General features: G+C 37.3%; 1 pseudogene; it reads left to right on the forward strand.

Annotated features, from left to right (window-relative positions):
- LOC141962645 (poly(A) polymerase gamma-like) overlaps positions 1–12,154 on the forward strand; it is a 55,222-nt pseudogene extending 43,068 nt beyond the window's left edge.
- The last annotated feature ends 5,673 nt before the right edge of the window (positions 12,155–17,827 follow it).

A 17,827-nucleotide genomic window follows, 5' to 3' on the forward strand; every position in this document is an offset into this window, starting at 1 on the left:
CAGTCCTAAAGAAAATATTCAGTTTCTTGAGAGCCTTGATCTAGTCTATTTGTAAAATTCTGCCAGATAAACAGTTACTTGGTAGTGTATGGCCTAACATAATATTCACATTTCACTTCCTTCAGGTGTTTTATTGGGTAATAAACTAGTAATCACGATAGCTATTTCCATATTTTGACTTGTATTCTTTATTTCCTTGAAATTGCTTTCTATAGTTCTTCTTGAAAAAAAAAAAAAAGAATGTTTATCCTTAAGCGCATATTTTAATTCTACAGTAACGGTAGAACAACAATTTGTTATTAAAAAAATTACTGAAAATCAGTTTGACTTTATTAAATCAGTAGTAAGGGGAAAAAACAACATTAATATTAGGATTTTCAATCTGTGAAACTTTAAGCACAAAAAAAGCTTCATTGCTGGCTCTGAATACACTCATTCAAATGAAACATCCTTCTGTCCATTTTGTAAATAAAGTATAGCCTAAAATAAATTGCCACATAGTCTTTGAACCTATGACTATTAAGACACTAATTGCATGGATTATTTATCATATAAGGATTATAATATAAGGATATTTATCATTCTAAGGATCTGTAGTTCTTGTTTAAACCAGTGCAACATCCAATCTTCATTGGAAGGTGTTAATAAAGAGTACTGCCTTTGTTCACTTACTACTAGTGTAATAAAGACATAGATTAAGAGTGAGGTAGCATGGGAAATGGGCCATTAACTGCAATAAAGTGCCAGTAATGTAAGGAGAGATATTAATAACGACAATGGCAATGTCATTGATGATGAAAAATGCAACTTCCACACTTCTATGAAGTTGGGTGTGGGTTTTTTTTTTTTAAATTGCTGTTAATTGCCCTTTCTCTGGTCTCCATTTACAGCTTTGTTTCTCACTACTACTTCTGACTGGGTTATTGTCATGTCCTGTACAGTTATCTTATTTGAAATTAACACAAAGTAACTAAACCTAAAATAGAATAAAAATATCAGCACTATGATGAATAATCTGGTGTGTACTGCAAGCATATTGTCTGCAGGCTATATTAAATCCATTAATAAAAAGCTTTTCTGAGGTATAAAAACATTAATGTCTTACAGATATAAACATCAAGAATTCTATATAAAGTCAATGTTTAGATGGAATATAAATTGCTGCACAACTGGAACTTCATTGTAGTCTATTTTTTAGATGGGTACCTGAAAATCTGACTTCATTGATGGAGAGGGATGGCTCAAAGTCTGTGCAGCAGTTAATTCCACAGTTAAAGGTGAATTCTGCCTGCAGAAGAGTATTCTATAAATTCATAGCTTAAACCCTCGCTCTTTGTGTTAAGAGAAAGTATCCATGTAGTGCTTATTTATGGTCTATAATGCAAGGTTTAGCTAACATGTAGCCCTTCTATGAAGGGAATTGCAGTAGAAAAATACAAATTAATGAAAAATACAATTACAAAAAATTACATACTAAATGGATGTTTGTGCTATTTATTACTGTGTTCATTGTTAATGTTCAACTTCAATAAATATTCAGTTAGTTATATATTAGCATTTCATTAGTGAAAAATGAATCTCTAGTTATAGGAAACTGTTGCCAAGAATATTATGGCTATGCTTTTTGAAATGCTTCCAAAATCGCCTTTGAAGTTTTTCTTGCTGAGATCGAAGTGAAGAGGGCTGTGTGCTGTAGGGCTGAGCATTGCCAGAATGCTGTGGAGCAACATTCATGAGGGAGCAATGCCAAAAAGGGGGTGAACATCTTAAACTGAAACTTGGCTTGGTTAAAAATCTATATTAAACTTACCGTAAGCTTGATCCCTATCTGGAAAATGCAAGGGTTTTGTGCAGCCTGTTACCTCACAATTTCTCGTAACTTAAGCAAAGCTTGAAACATAGTGAACATTAATGCATCTTGAGGTAATCTTGCTGTGTCACTTTTTTCCAGGTGGATTATAATGTAAATTGTGAGCACCACACATCTTTTTTTCAGCTGCAACCCAGGAACACTCCTGTCTCTATCAGACATCTGGGAAGATAGCAAAGCAAATAGTTCAGTGATAGTAACTCCTGCTCTGTTCTTGACAATACTCAGGTGAACACCTCTTCATTTATGTTCCTTTAGAGCTTTTCCTCACCTCAGTTATTGCATTAGGTCTGGCATTGCTGCAGGTAAGCAAGGTGCCTGTTACTCATCTGCAGCTAGAGAGATGGTTTCACTACCTGTCTGAGCTTGGTCATCCAACTGTTTAACCTACCCATCCATCTAGAGTGTAACATCAGAACTTGGATACAAGACTCTTGTTGAATGTCTTACTAAAGACAAAGTAAGAGCTATTTGCTCTTCTCCCCTTGTTCACAAATCTGGTCATTTTATTATAGAAAGTGGTCAGGTTGGTCAGGCATGGTTTCCCTGTGGCAAACCCTTGCTAATTGCTCCTAATTGGTTTTGTTCCTTCATGTGCCTGGAAATGTGTTCCAAGAGCACTGACTTCCTGACTTTAGTCAAGCTTAGTGTGTAACCTAAAATCATGAGACTTCACGTAATAATGACAACATGGTAAATTGTCTGCCTGGTGTTGTATTTAATTAATAGTTCTGTAAAAATGATAAACAGTGCAAGCCATTCTATTTGGGATGGATTTTAATTGGGTAATTAGCAGCATTAGAAAAAGTATATAACTTATAGCATATTGTATATCAGTGAACTTGCAGGAGTAGTTTCTCATACACTGGAAGTTGAGCAGAAATTTGCTTCACAAGTAGTTTACATATATTGTCTCCTTTTTGAATAATAATTTTACATTTTGAGTTAATGAAATCAATGTGTTTATTATCATGGGACAGGGCTGAGAGAATAAGAGTATGAGAACATCTTCATTTAGTTCTTGCAAGGTTCTTAACAGAGCCTTATTTTCAGTCCCTGTAAGAATATGAATTTACATGGATTTGGGAATATTGGTGGAATAATAAGACTATGCTAACTTCTTACAAAAGAAGAAAAAAAATTCTGATCTAAATTGGTTCTCCAGAGTTACTTATAAACCCAATTAATTTCATGACATTAGATCTATATCTTCCCTGAGAGCTTTTGCCTTTCTCTGTAACTGGACTTAGGTTAAAGCTGGATGCATTTTGATTGCACATCTAGGAAACTGAGGGTCCCATAATACGTTTCCTTACCTAAAAATGTAGTCAGGGTTGGATTTTTTTTTTACTTGCTGAATGCTTAGAAGGTACTAGGAACCTCGTACTAGTTTAAACATGACTTTGCCTTGCAGAGTTGTCTGGAAACTCTGGAGAAGGGCATGTATGAGTTCATATTTTTGTACAAAATGAGAATGTAAATAAAGTAACAGCTTTGCTCATTCACCATTTAATTGTGGGTTGAGACAATGTCTGAAGCTCCAGTACTCAACAGTGGGTGAAAAGCACAGGGCAGCATTCAGCTGGGTTCAGTAGTAGCATTCACAGATAATTGAGTTATATTTGAGTTGGATAGAAAAGACTGGTGATGCTACTGTAAAGATATGGCTCCAGAGTTTTGTATTCTAAGTAACTGGAGCTAATGGTGGAAGAAGGCTGCCTTTGAAAGGGGCTCTTAATCCAAAAGATATTGAAGGTACCAAACTTTTTGGGCAAAGAATCATGACTACATGCACTGTGATTTAAAGTAGCATTTGAAAGCCAAAAGGTAGGCATAGAGAAGGTTATATACACCCAACGTTGAAATATAGGCAAGATTGTCTTGGAAGTTAAAATCCAAAAAAGCCCCAATGCTGGCAAATATCTGCAGAGTTATTTTTAGTAGGTTTTTTTCTAAAGGACAAAATTCAAGGGCATCACAAAGAGCTATCATTTCATACACTGCCACTGCAGTCAGTCTGTGTATTCTTAGATTAATTAATCTTTATTGAAAAAGGATACTTTAAGTAATTGCAATAGATTTTCACTAAAACAAATATTTATTTGGCAAAAATCAATGCATTTTAATCTGTGCTGCTACATTGTGCTTGCATATCATGTATGAAGACACGTGCTTTGGGCTGGTGTGGAGGAATATAAAGAAACAAACTGCGTTTTTCATTGGCGCATCCTTTCTGCTTCATCACTTTTTAATGCCTCTACCTCAGTTGTTCCTTCTTTTCAGGCCAATTGCTTTTCTTTTTCAAGAGGATTTTACAAGCCCTTTTCTTAAGTTCTTTGTAGCTGTTCTCTGACTTTATTTCATGTCCAAGATATCTTTGAGGTATAATTAGAAAATTTCTCATACTTTTGCTTGGTGTGTGAGTTCAGAGCACTTTTCAGTGCAGTCTTACTTAGCACAGTGTTTAGACTGAATTGTTTGCTTGAACAGTTTTAGGTAGAGGCTGAACCTGTGACTACTACAGTATTTTGTGCTGATACTGTTGGTCAGACCTAATGACACTGTCTATTCATGCTGTATTAGTCTGAATCTCTGCCTTGTCTCAAGTGTCAAAGCTTGATCAGCTGTCAGTGCTAACTGGTTAAGATTACCTCAAAGTAAAGTGAACATGGATTTATTTCCTTAAGTGTCTGCACCAGTGCCAATTACAGCTATGGCTCAAGTGCATTTTTGGGAAATGAGATTGTTAATGTTCTGTGGCCCTCTGAGGTGTTGAGCACAGGGTAAGACTGATGCCCAATTGCCTGGGAAGCTCCAGAATAGTGCATGCAATGAGTTGTATCCCCTGAAGCAGTAAAACAGGATGGTAATGCTGTATCATCACTGTTCTGATGTATAAATCACAAGCTTTGAAAAAAGCATTTACATTATGGTCCCTTACTTTCAATACAAAAAGTATGCGAATATAGTGAATATATGGATGTATTACAATAATACATAGTGGTAACTGAATTGATGGTATTTATCTACAGTGAGGATGCTTCCTTGGGTTTTAAGCGAGATTAAGCTGCAGATGCCTAAAACAACTAATTAAGGATAAATTACAGCATCACTTAATAATCTATTCTTCCCTGATAGAACAACTTCTTGTTATCTGCCTTAAACACTTGTGTCTTACTGAGAAGGCATATAGCAAATTTATCCCTGAAATAGACATTCCCATTATATGTTCCCTTATGTTTCAAATTGACTAATAGTCGTCTTTCATCCTACAGAAGGGAAGCACTGTGTGTTGCTTAAGGCAAGAGAATGTGAGATGAGATCCATGCTTGCTGGGTTTTGAGGGAACTGTCTGTTTATGGAGGTAGTCACTTTGTTCAGTTGTGATGTTTGCCTGAAAGGAAAGGACAATTCAACTGGTACTCTGCTGGAGGAAATACCAGAAAACTGTTGTGGCTTAGTAACAAAATTCATTTCTTAGGTTGTCTTTGGATGCACGAGGAAGTACTACTCAGGAGGTTGTTTTCTGTTCTAAACTGAAGCCGGGTCTGTATCTGCACCCTGACATTTCTAGAGTAGGTGGTGATGTGGAAGAGGAGAGAAAACCCTAGACTTTTTAGCTCCATGCCTTCTCAAAAGCAAAATGTAATAATCTCTGGGAGGTTGCTCTGAATAACATGAAATCCATTAGCAAGTATCTTATGGGAGTGGGAAGGTGTTTCTAGCACCATGTATACAAAGTAATGAGTTCCAGCCAAAGCTATTGCTGGCTGTCTCTAATCAAGAACAGTGTATACATGGTGCACTTTGTGTTCAGGGTTAGACTTCACTGGTGTGAGGTTTCTCCTGAACTTGAAAAACTTGTCCTCTGCAAGTGACTGGTCTATCGAAGTGCAGAGTTTAAGGTTTTATGTGCAGAGGTAGGGGAAAAAGTTACTTTAAGCATTTCCTTTGAATAATTTCAGGAGTCTTGTCACTTGATATACCTGAAGACAGCTGTCTTAATCGGTAGACTGGTGACTTTCTTCACAGAAAGCTCTTTAGTTCCACTTAAATTTCTAATTTTATATTCCTGCCCCCTTTCTCTAGAGCACTGTTTTCATCTCCTTCCAAAAGAAGTCTGTAGGCAGTTCTCTGTATCCTATCTTCAGCCTTCAGTGTGCCAAACCCCAGGGAAGTATGGACTGGTTGAGTATGAGCTGTTACAGCATTTGCTAGTACTTTGCTACGGACAGTTGGTGGAAATTGCCAGGTTATGGGGAAAACTTGGGTTTTAGATTACATAGTTTATGCTGTCAGTATGTATTTGATATTTTGCACTAATTGGTAGAAGAGTAGGTGAACAAGTGAGCAAATTCTTCCATAAACCATGGGAATATACCTTAATCACTTTATTTTCAGTGCTTTAGAGATTAAATGCAAAGGAATCATAACATTTATGGAAGAGGAATGGTGACTAGTTTGCTTTTGTTTAGTACTTTATACTAGAAAGCATGAGACAACATGCTACAGTAAATATTATAGATTACAGTAAACCAATTTAATTTTCTGTATGAGTCTCAGACTTCTGCTGCAGATGTTTAATGAAGTGAGCTGGTTCCCCACTGACTTTGCATTACCATTTTCAGTAATTTTCCTAACTCGCAGTGTTTTGTATGATCTTGTCAAAGCAAAAACAACAGCTGTCTTGTCTTGAGTTTTTCCTGTGTAGTATTCTGAGGAAATAATCATTTTGGTTCACACAAACAAGTTGATAATAGTGTGGTGGGGGAGAAATCTGAAAACCAGCATTAGGGCTATTAATGATGTGAAAACATCCTGCTTGAAAAGTTTGATTTTTTTCATCAAAATACTGAAAAACCAAACAAATGTATTCTTAAACTACAGTCAAATTTTTGTGGGATAATCCCTTTTTTCAGATTCTCATGGACTGGTTGTACTTCATATATTGTGACTCTCAAGATTTCACATTTAGGAACAGCAGTAAATTTTAGAATTTTCTAATCCAAACAAGGTGTTTAAGTAGCTGTTAATGTAGCTAACCACTGTTAATATTTTGTAATAATGTTAGTAATATATCAAGCATTTGTGGAGTTGATGCTAAGGAAGGAGAATAGTAATTCCAATGGAACTGGAATAAAGGAACAAAAAGACCTTCTGTAAGACCAAATAAAACCAGGAGTTCTTATAGCAGGAGTACTTATACATACTTGGCTGGGTGGACTGTGGACAGAATTTGTGAGATGGGACTGTGCAGGCAGCCAGAGCTATTGTTGCATGTGTACATGCAGAGAGGATGTCAGGAGATGAGCTTCCCTTATGGACGTGACCCATCAGTGTCTGGAGATTCTGACTCTGTCCTGTGGGTGTGGTCCCTGTTGCTTGGTGCAGATGGTGGGTGGACCACTCTGAGTAAAAGGATGTTTTGGTTCTACTTTTAGCAGCTTTATTAACGCAAAAGGTCAAGAGATTCATTATAAAAAGACATTGTTGAAATTTAAGTTTCAAACTTGTGGCTTTCCTAGTACTTTATGTGTTAAGGTATCTTCTCAAAATGTTTTTTCTACTGCTAAAAATAGCTTTCACCATACAAATACATTACTTTTATTTATTGCTTACATAAAGGTTTTATGTTAACCATTTGCTGTAGTGTTCATGTCAACCCTGTTTCGTGTAAAATTATCTTCAATAAAACAAGAGCAGCAGCAAAATGTTCACCTTACCACTCACAGCTGTGTTCATTAAGCTCATGGCCTTGCTTCTAGAAAAATGTACCACTTGCTGTGACATTATACGACTTCTTTATTAAAGCTATTTCTTGCATAGTGGATGAACTCTTTCATCTTCTGTAGCCTCAGTGAGTGGGAGAGAGTGTAAGCAGCATTGACCATGGTGTTAAAGACACTTTTTAGTGGATAAAAAATGTCTGAAAGTATGAAAGGCTGAAAATATGAAAATAAAGGACTGGACTGGATAACATATATTAAGAAAACACTGGCTCTCAAGTATATATTTGAGAGAGGTTGCTGGAATTCTCATTCCTTGGAAGATTCTATCTGTCACATATGTCAGTGCTTGTTCTCCCACCACTGTGTGGTCTGTGTTCTGTAAGGTTTGTGACAGGTAAATATTACATACTTGTAGATTTCAAAAAATCTAGTAATCTGTATATTTTTTGTACCCGATGTTTATGCCAGTCCTTTATCAGTCACACCCTGACTTGCACTTGATAAAATTGCTAAAGCTTGCACAATGTGGAACTTACCTCTTACCACTTGAAGTGTTGCAAGAAAATGGTATGATTGTATGCTACAATCCTTTTAGTCCCAGCTCCTGATTTTTTGACTCAGTCTTCATTAAAATTAAGCTGGAATCTTCTAGGACTTAAAAGTATATTCTATTTTTTTTTTCCCAACCATTTTCTTGTCTTGGAGGTTCCTTGGATGTACCCAGAGGTCTTCTTGCTGACAAGCAGCGGTACACAATCTGTTTTGGTTTTTCTCTGACAATGTTTTGTGCAGAATCTAAGATAACAGCAAAACTGAGGTGTCCCAGCTTCCATGCAGCGCTACCAATTAAATGGTATTGGCTTTCTTAGTTGAAGTTGATTAATTAAAAAATAAGAACTTTCAATGGTGTAAATGTCTTCTATTTGGGAAAGTTAAAGCTCATGTAACCTGTATTTTTAGTGCTATATTTTTACCTCCAGGAAAAACCCCACAAATTTATTCTCTTCTGGGGAAACAACTGTTGAAAGCTCAGCTAGGAGAAACGAAAAATTCTTGGGGAAATATTTTCTGCAAAGAATTTAACTAATTCAGAAACTATTTTGGATAAAATCAAATATATTTTTTGACTGAAAAATACAGTCTTTATATTCATTAGCATATAAAAAGTTACTTAATTATATTTCGGGTGCTTTGTAAGACACTCTGGCATCCTTTGAGGACAATGAGGCTTTAGCAGGATGTGATCTGCTAAAGCAGCTTCTTGGAGCTTTAGGAATGGAAAGCCATCATTTGCAATCCTTTTTCCTCCATGAAATCAGATGTGGTCTGATGTTAAGATGGTTAGTTCTGCTTCTCTAAGGAATATACAGTAATATCTTTAGGTTGGAGGCTAAATCCTAAAAAAGCTGCAAAAGAATTCCGTGCTGTTATCATCTACTACTACCTTATATGTAAGATCTCAATCTTCTCTAAACAATATCAGTTCTCTATTGGTATATGTAAACACAATAGTATATTATAATCTGTTTCCACAGTGTACTTTTCATCCTGTGACCATTCCCTTTACCCACCTCTCCTGTTTGGAGATGATTTAATAATATGTTAAAGTGAAATTGTTTTGGAAGTCACTCTTTCAATATGTTTTCTTGTTCTATCTTATTTTCCGGTAACAAAATAACTGTTTGTCAACTGTATTCACATAAAAACCTGCCTCCAATTTAGTTATGTTCCCTGTAGCTCATTGTCTTGAAAATAAGAAGTTCAAGAGTCAAAAGAATAATTAAATACTAGGCTTGAAGTCTAGGTGAAGATAGCCATGTGCTGCTTCTGGCAACAAATTGGTGCATTTCGAAATAGACTTCAAGTGACTAGCTAGTTCATTAAGGTGCTCAAGTAATTTAATCTTAGAATATCTGATCTCCAAAATGAAATAACATTACTTTTAATTTCACTGTCACTGGGGGTATTTGATCATAATGCTTGAAAGCATGTGCTTTCAAAGTAGACGTGCCTACCCTCAATTATTCTCTCTGAACTTTCTTACTGTTCACTCCTGCTAGACAGATTAAGTTATTTTAATGTGTGTTCATCAGTATTTGTTTAAATGCTGCTTTATTGTAATGCTCTGAACATATTTCTAGAAGTTAGTGTCTAGTAATCATCTTAAATATTTGGTTTTGGTGTAGCATTGAAAAAACAGAGGAGGGCATGAACACTTCAAGGATTTGGTTTTAATTTTCCTCAACAAAAAACCCCCAGCCCTTTTTGAGATCTGTGACTGCTGTGATGTTGCAGACAGGAGGATATTTTTCTGGTTTAACCTAATCCCCACTGGAAAATACAGTCTGAGAGTTGCAGGAGGGATGAGGATCAGACTTGACAATAGATGCTGTTGCTGTCCCCAGCCATTTGCTCCTTCACTTTGGTGGATGTTTCTGTCCCCGAGGCAGGGTTGTCTGCTCAACTCATGAATCAGGTCCTGAAGAGCAGCAGTTTTCAGTCTGGCATAGTATGGTAACTAACTTCTACTTCAGTTTGCCTTACTACAGAGGGCTAGATGTGTAATACAAAGTGATGTGAGAGCGGATTTGCCAGCAGATCAGATGTGGTGTCTCTGGGACAGAGCACAGAGAAGAGCCATACAGGGAGGCAACCACAATCTTAGCGGTGCAGTTCTAGGCTATTGCCGTAAATTTCTCAGTGTATACATGATTGTAAAGCAACTGATGAGGTTACAGTATATTACTTCAGCAGTAAAAACAATGGGTATAACTATTTCTGTGTGGTTTATGAAGAAAGAAAGAACAGGGCAGATTTTGTCTGCAACAATAATAAACTTTTTCCTTCCATTGGAAGACAGACCAGCACCTGGAACTTGTGCAGCCCACAGGATTTTAAGCTTGCTTAATAAAAATCCACAACTTCTTTACAGCTGTAACTGCTGATAACAAAATACATTATCAATTGGCTTGTATGCAATGTCCCCTTGTAGTCCTACAAATTAATCTGTTTGACTACCTGAAGCCTCCAAAACTGACTTGACATTGAAGAAGTACTTTAAACGCCTCTTGTGTATACCTTTTCATCTCCATATACAAAAATATCTAAATGTAGTATATCATAACAACAACTTCATGCATATCTGTAAAGGCTGATCAAGTGGAAGGTGAGGACACACTTCAGGTAGGACACCATCTTTTGAAACTTCTTGGAAAGACCCTGAACATGCCACATTACTTGGTGTCAGAGGCTAGAATTGCAATGCAGAAGAAAAGGGGGCTGGCAGCTGCTGCTGGTCTTATCCTCTTATGGTTTCTCAAGGTTGAGAAGGTACCCCACTGGTAGAAGCACAACAAGGTGCAGTGGTCTGATGTCCTGCACCACGGACTGGGACAGGGTCGAAAAGCGATGAGCATGTGCTGAACTTCTGCCCTGAATACAGTTGAAACTAGTCATGTGCTCTCCTGACTACTTTTGCTCTTAGACCTGAAGCTGATTTTAAAAAAAAATATGAATGACATGGTTTATAATGTGTAATGTCTTCCAGGTAGGATTTATCACATTTTCATATCAGTTACCTCTTCATGTAAAGCTTAGTCTTTCCCTTATTTTCATGGTCTTTTTTTAACTAGATAGCATTCAAATAATCTTGAGTGCTTTTAATAGTTTTCTTGGGTCCTAAGACTTAATGGGAAGTAATAGTTAAGGTAAAAGCAGAGTATGAATTTACTTAAGTATCTTTCTTGTTTGGGAATGACTAATTAGTTGGAGATAATTTTATTCACATTTGCTGCATTTTCTTCTTTGTCTGTAATTTTTCTCATTAGTTTTTTGTCAAAAGCATGAGTAATTGTGCAAAATCCATTTAGAATACAAATCAGGCCATCGGAATAGCGTTCCTAATTGGTGAAGATGATTTAATGAATACTTATGCACTATTTTCTGGCTTTTATGTAAGTAAACCTGTATTATACTTCTAGCCTTTTATGAAGTTTTAAAATTCTGAACATTTTTATTTCACTTGACATGCATACGAGAAAAACCAGCATTAGTTGTGCATGGAAATGAAACCTATAATTTCTTTTGAAATACTCTATTGCAATTCACTGGAATGCTTTTAGGTGATTTGGTGAACTCAGGAGGCCATGGTGGAGACTCCAGATGTCATCCTGTGAATTCTGTGGGATTCATTTTAGCCCTAGCTGCTGCTAATAACCTTTCTATACACCATTAAACATAATTGTTCTATAGGTTTAGTACAGACCCAGCAGGCTTTTCTGCTGGTGTTAAAAAGCACCCCCTGTCTTCAGCCAGACCTCGCTTAGGAGGAATGTACTTTTTCACGCTTCAGCAGCCATCTGCTATGGATGACTCGCAGGCCCATTATATCCCCAAACTGATGGAACGATGCTGCTGCTGTGTTGTACTGTGTGAGACGTCTTTAGAGCTGTCCCCTGCGGGTATCTGCAATAATGAATACCGTGGGCGACTGACAAATGGTGGTGGCAGGGTCAAAAGGGGTATCCCCATGCGAAGGCCTGAAGCTGCTGTGTAACTGGAGCAGTGCAGGGTTTAATTCTTTCAGCAGGTGAATCTTAAATGAGATTGGAGTATGATCTAGATGTCATTAGGGCACTTCAGTCCTCAAAGTTAGATGGGGGGAAAGCGGAAAGCATCACAACCTTGCGTTTTTGACAACAGATATGAGCATTCCTTGTTTCTTCTGCAACCTTTAACAAGTTATATGACCTTTGTGTATAAGGCACACAAAAATTGGATTAAAGTTGAAAGCAGGCCCATCACTTGAAATCCAAGCGCTGTATAAATTCAGTTTTCTTTGTTAGGTTAATTTTTGAGTTACTCTTGCTCAGACTTCAATTTCCCAGGCTGACCTGGAAGGGCCACATCTTCTTAGGCAGAAAATGTTACCAACAAACTAAGCAAGTGTAATGTGGAAGTCTAGGTGGCTGTGGTTCGAAAGATACTCCAGTGCAGTATCTTGCTCTGACAAAGGAAAATAAAATGTGAAGAAGACTTAAGTAAATGTTGCTACCTTTTTCAGTTGGTGCAGTATAGCACATCTGAACATTAAGCAAATTTATGCTACCTTTTACTGACCTTAAATTCAAAAGATTCTATATCATAGGCCGAAATATTGCACTGTGCCTGAATATATACTACAGAGTAGTGTAATGGACCATAATATAACATTGTCTATGAAGTGTAGTACTGGGCTAAAAATGGGAATGTGGGCAGTGTTGGAGCATGTAACTTCCAGGCCGGTGTGTGGATGTGAATCAGAGATGTCTAATTAACCTTTTTGATGATCAAAGTGTGCTGCATTATAAACTGCCCTTGAAGGGATTCAGCTGGGAAACTAAATTATGTCAATTTAGACTCTTCCTTGGTTCTCAATGAGGTGAGAGTTCAGAGCACTGCAATACTGGGGCAGAGTTTTATTGACCTCTAAAATTGTTTCTGGAACCAAAAGCAAGAGGAAGATAGAAAAATGTAGGAAAGCCTGGATAGAAATAATAAAATAAAAATACTGTCGAAAACCCCCACCTTATGAAAGGATGAGATTTACCTAGATCTGCTTATATCTCTGGATTACATTTAGTATGCAGGAAAGAAGTGTGCAGTATTTCAACACCTGAAAATTTGGCAGATAAGTTACTACTGTCTTTTTCCATTGAAAGGAGCTTCAGTTTCCTTAACTACACCACTAGTCTTTATCAACTCTGTTTCAATTCTATTCTATTTACTCAGATGTCACACTGGTTCTTGAATTTAAAGCAAAAGTTTTACTTTTGTTACTGAACGTGCTTTTTCACAAACTGTGAAGGTGCAGAAGCTTTCTCTCTATAGAGCTACCATTTTGTCTCATCTATAGTTAACTATAGAAAATAGGCCTCATCTGATTTGCATACTTTAAATATGAATAGTACATTAGAATACAGAGCGTTACATGAATTGTGGAGGTCTGTGTCACAGTGCTGGAAATCATCTAAGCATCACCAGTAAATGAGACACTGAACTGCACACATGTGCAGTTGCATTTGATGCTGTTCACTCCTCTTGTTCAAATACTCTATTATGCGTTCAGTGAGATGAGTATAGTACATTTTATTAATAATGTTTCTTCATAAAGAGCTTTTCTCACAATGGATAAATTTTTGACTTTAAGTGTTGGTCAAACTTGCTTTGCAACAAAGGTAGCTTTGTGGGCAGAATTAAGCTGAAACGGAGCTCATAACTTTGAATAATCCAAGCAGATTTTTCTCACTTTTAGGTAAAATCTTCTGTTTACTGGTTATTTTGTTGTACACTAAATGAGAGCTTTTGGCAACGAGATGCTGCTTTTATGCTTTATACTATTTGACTCCATCAGTACTGTTGGTGGTGTGGAAAGCTTCTCTGCAGTTTCATGGGTACCATGGTCATGTTACGTGAAATGGCTTGAAGGCATTGGCCTTGGAAAGCCATGCCCTGAGCCACTTCCAGCCCTCCTTTCCTCTGTACTGGTTTATATGGCTTTCTCCATACTGGTGTAACTTGTGCCGTGCAGCTGAGAGGAGGCAATACAACTGGCGCAAGTCTGTAGCCATGTAGTACAGTACCGCTATGGCTGAGAGCAGACCATCGGTTCTGTACCAAGTTTGGCAGGCCTCGAGTGAGGCCTGTTGGGCTTGCTTGGGCTGGACTCTTGACAACCTGTCTGCAGCTTTGTATTATCTGGTTTTGCTGTAACAGAAATTTCTTGTAATTGGCCCGAGCGTCTGTGGCAAATTTGTTTTACTTTCTGTTTATCCTTGTATGGTGTCATTATAGTTTTGTGACTCAGAAATAACATAATATAGAGAAATCCAGGCCTGGTGTGGTAACGGAGGCCTTGAAGAGTGGCAGTACAGGAGATATGATGAGTGACTTGTTTGTGGTTATGCAAAGAAATGCAGAGCACCTGAGCTGGGCAAAACTGGATTTGAGGACAAAACAATTGGTGCCAAACATCCATAGAGGATATCACGTAGTAAATCTGGATGTAACATGGAGCTGCAAACTAATGTAGAAGGAACAAGAGATAAAAATTCTAGCAAACATATATTAAAAAAAAAGCCTGCCCTGAGCTCATCCCAGAATGAGAAAGAAGAAGCCATCAGCATGAACATCTTATTCCCCCTAGCAAAGGACTAGTGATGGTGACAGCTCTCTAACCACACCAGCACTGGAAGGAAACCCCTGACTGAAGGACTCAGAGGAACAGGGAAGGGTGAGCATGAGATCAGAAAGGTAAAAATTTTTATATGCACACAAATTACCTCATTCGTTTTTTAGTGATAGCTAATTTCAACTAAAAATGAGCATGTTGAAATATCAGACTAAGAATAAATTCTTGGGGTATATGTATTTTATATATAAATGTGCTTCCTATTTGCCAATAGAAAGCAAGGTTTGACCATCATAAGGGTAAGGCCTTCTTTCTCAGGGGATAAATTCCTCTAGATTTGAAAGCCTACTGAAATCTCTCTGCTTTCATCCTCAGAAGGGAAGCCAGGATGTGATCCTCTAATTCCATCTTAAAAAAAATCAGATGAATAAGCAATCAGCAATCATGAATATTGTGCCTGAACTGCGTATCGAGTACAAGAGTAGAGATTGATTACTCAGTGCTTCTGCACAGAGGTATTTTGCAGGCAATCTGCATCACAATACATTGCTTCCTATTGGATTGGATTTAATAAAATAAACCAGAGGTTCAGCATTTTTTTATAGATTCCACTTTCAGTGATGGCTAGATATATTTCTCTCTAAAAATAATGTTATTCTGCAGCTGAGGAATAGAGAACATTCTTCCAGTTACTGCAACATCAGCAGAGCTTTGCCATCTATTTTTCTAGCATGTGTGTTAAAATGATCCCTTTTATGAATCTGGCAATGTGTCAGCAGTGTGGCTGAGAATAGCAGGAATAGATGTGAGCCATAAACTAAAAGTTAGACCTGTCTTGGTTTAAGAACAGTATACTTGGACAGGTCAAGATCCTGGCATCATCTACTTCTGACTTTGATACTTTGGCTTCATTTTGAGTAACTAATTTCCTTTATTATGGTGAGAGAAAAGAAATGCCAGGAGATAAGTATCATCCCCTCCCATAGGGGCTGAACAGAACCTGAGGAGAGGTTGCCATTTCAGTTGTGGCTGTCAGCTTGGTTTTGTTCAAGACTGGTAATATGTTTGTCATGTAGTAGCATAACAGCTGTAGATCTGAATCATTCAATGACTGATGCTCAGAGATCAAGAAGAGCAAACATGCACACAAAACCATATCTAGAATTGGGGATGTGTTAGGATGATTGCTTTAACTGGACTCTGAATACCCAAAATATTAAGTCTGCTTTGAATTCTGCAGCTGTGATCCAGTTCTAAGCAAAATGCTACATTACACTGATGATAAAAATTACTTGGACTTCTGTTAGCTCATGCCTCTGATGATACATGTAGAATCACAGAATCGTCTAGGTTGGAAAAGACCTTGAAGATCATCCAGTCCAATCATTAACCTCACACTGACAGTTCCCAACTACATCAGATCCCCCAGCGCTATGTCAGCCCGACTCTTAAACCCCTCCAGGGATGGGGACTCCACCACCTCCCTGGGCAGCCCATTCCATCACCTAACAGCCCCTTCTGTAAAGAAATGCTTCCTAATATCCAGTCTAAGCCTTCCCTGGTGCAACTTGAGGCCATTCCCTCTTGTCCTATCGCTTATTACTTAAACAGACTCATCCCCAGTTCTCTGCAACCTCCTTTCAGGTAGTTGTGGAAGGTGATGAGGTTTCACCTCAGCTTATCACTCTACTCTGATTCAAATCTTTGTTTTTTGCTGCCTCCCTAGAGAGAGCTGTCAAATCTGATCATGAATCAGTTGCTGAATGACTGCTTTTTTTTTAGCTGGTTTACCTAAATATGCTTGTCTGAAACTATTATGGTCCTAGAGCTGACTGAGGAGTAGGTCAAGTGTCCCTGCCAATTGGGATGGAGTTGCCTGTGGAGGTGAGCAGAGGGCAACAGGCGGTAAGTCTCTTGCCCCATGTCTGTCAAAGCACTGAATCCACTGGAGATTTATAACTGTATATATGCACTGGAAAATAACTTATATTCCTTTCATACTGTAGTGAAACCACTGATTTCATCAAAGGTACTACTGATATGCTCTGATTATGCCAAATCAGAACCTAGTCCAGTCTTTTTGTTTTTTCCTCTAGGTTTATGATTATATCTTTCAATACTGTTTTAATGTGTTAAAAAGAAACCTTCACTTTGTAACCTAGCTTGATAGCCCAACTATTATACTATTGGTAGACAACTTTAAGCCTCTTTCCTCGTTGACTGCGTTTTTATGAAGTCTGAAATGCCAATAAACAATAAAATAAACATTTTAACTGAACTTGGCAAAGGAACACCTGAAAAGGTGTTGAGGAGACCATCTGATTTTTGACAAGTTGAGAGTTTCTTAGAGTGGGAGCTTGTAGCACATCTTAAAAAAATAAAAATAAAATCAGTGCCCCTGTATTGTATTTTCTAACAGTTTGTAATGCTGAGAATACATTAGCATTCTTTGTCAGGGAAATATATTCACTATATATAGCAATATACTTCATACACAGTTTATTGTGTTGATGTGTGTAATCAGCTGAAACAAAATATACTAAAAAAGTGCATAAAAATAAACACAACATGTTAGATTTAAATCTGCTAATATTTAATCTACACTTCATCTGACAAGTTGAAGAAAAGGCCCTGGTGATATGGAATTGTAAGAAATGAATAGGTTATTCTGGCACATGTATTCATCTTGCTTCTAATCAGGGAAACAATAACCTGGTCTACAGCTTAGCCTGTCAACAGCTTGTATAAAATATTTGTGACTGTCACTTGTATCATCTTAAATATTAATAAATCAGGAATAATATCTGCAAGCAAAAAGGCAGTAAAGGAGTTATAGAATAGCATGCAGTACATTTTTTTAAACAAAAATAGCATTGCTTATGACCTATTAAATATAACCTATTATGTGCATGCTCCACATATATAGCCTGTGCATGAAAAGTATGGTGGATTATGTGGTAGTTGAAACATGTCACTTTGGATCCACAGTGAATTTCAAAAAGAAAAATAGATTGTCATTATTCAGGAAGAGTACATGCATTATATCTTTATAACAAAGCA

Source organism: Athene noctua, chromosome 7 (assembly GCF_965140245.1).
Source record: "Athene noctua chromosome 7, bAthNoc1.hap1.1, whole genome shotgun sequence".
Classification (NCBI taxonomy): Eukaryota; Metazoa; Chordata; class Aves; order Strigiformes; family Strigidae; genus Athene; species Athene noctua.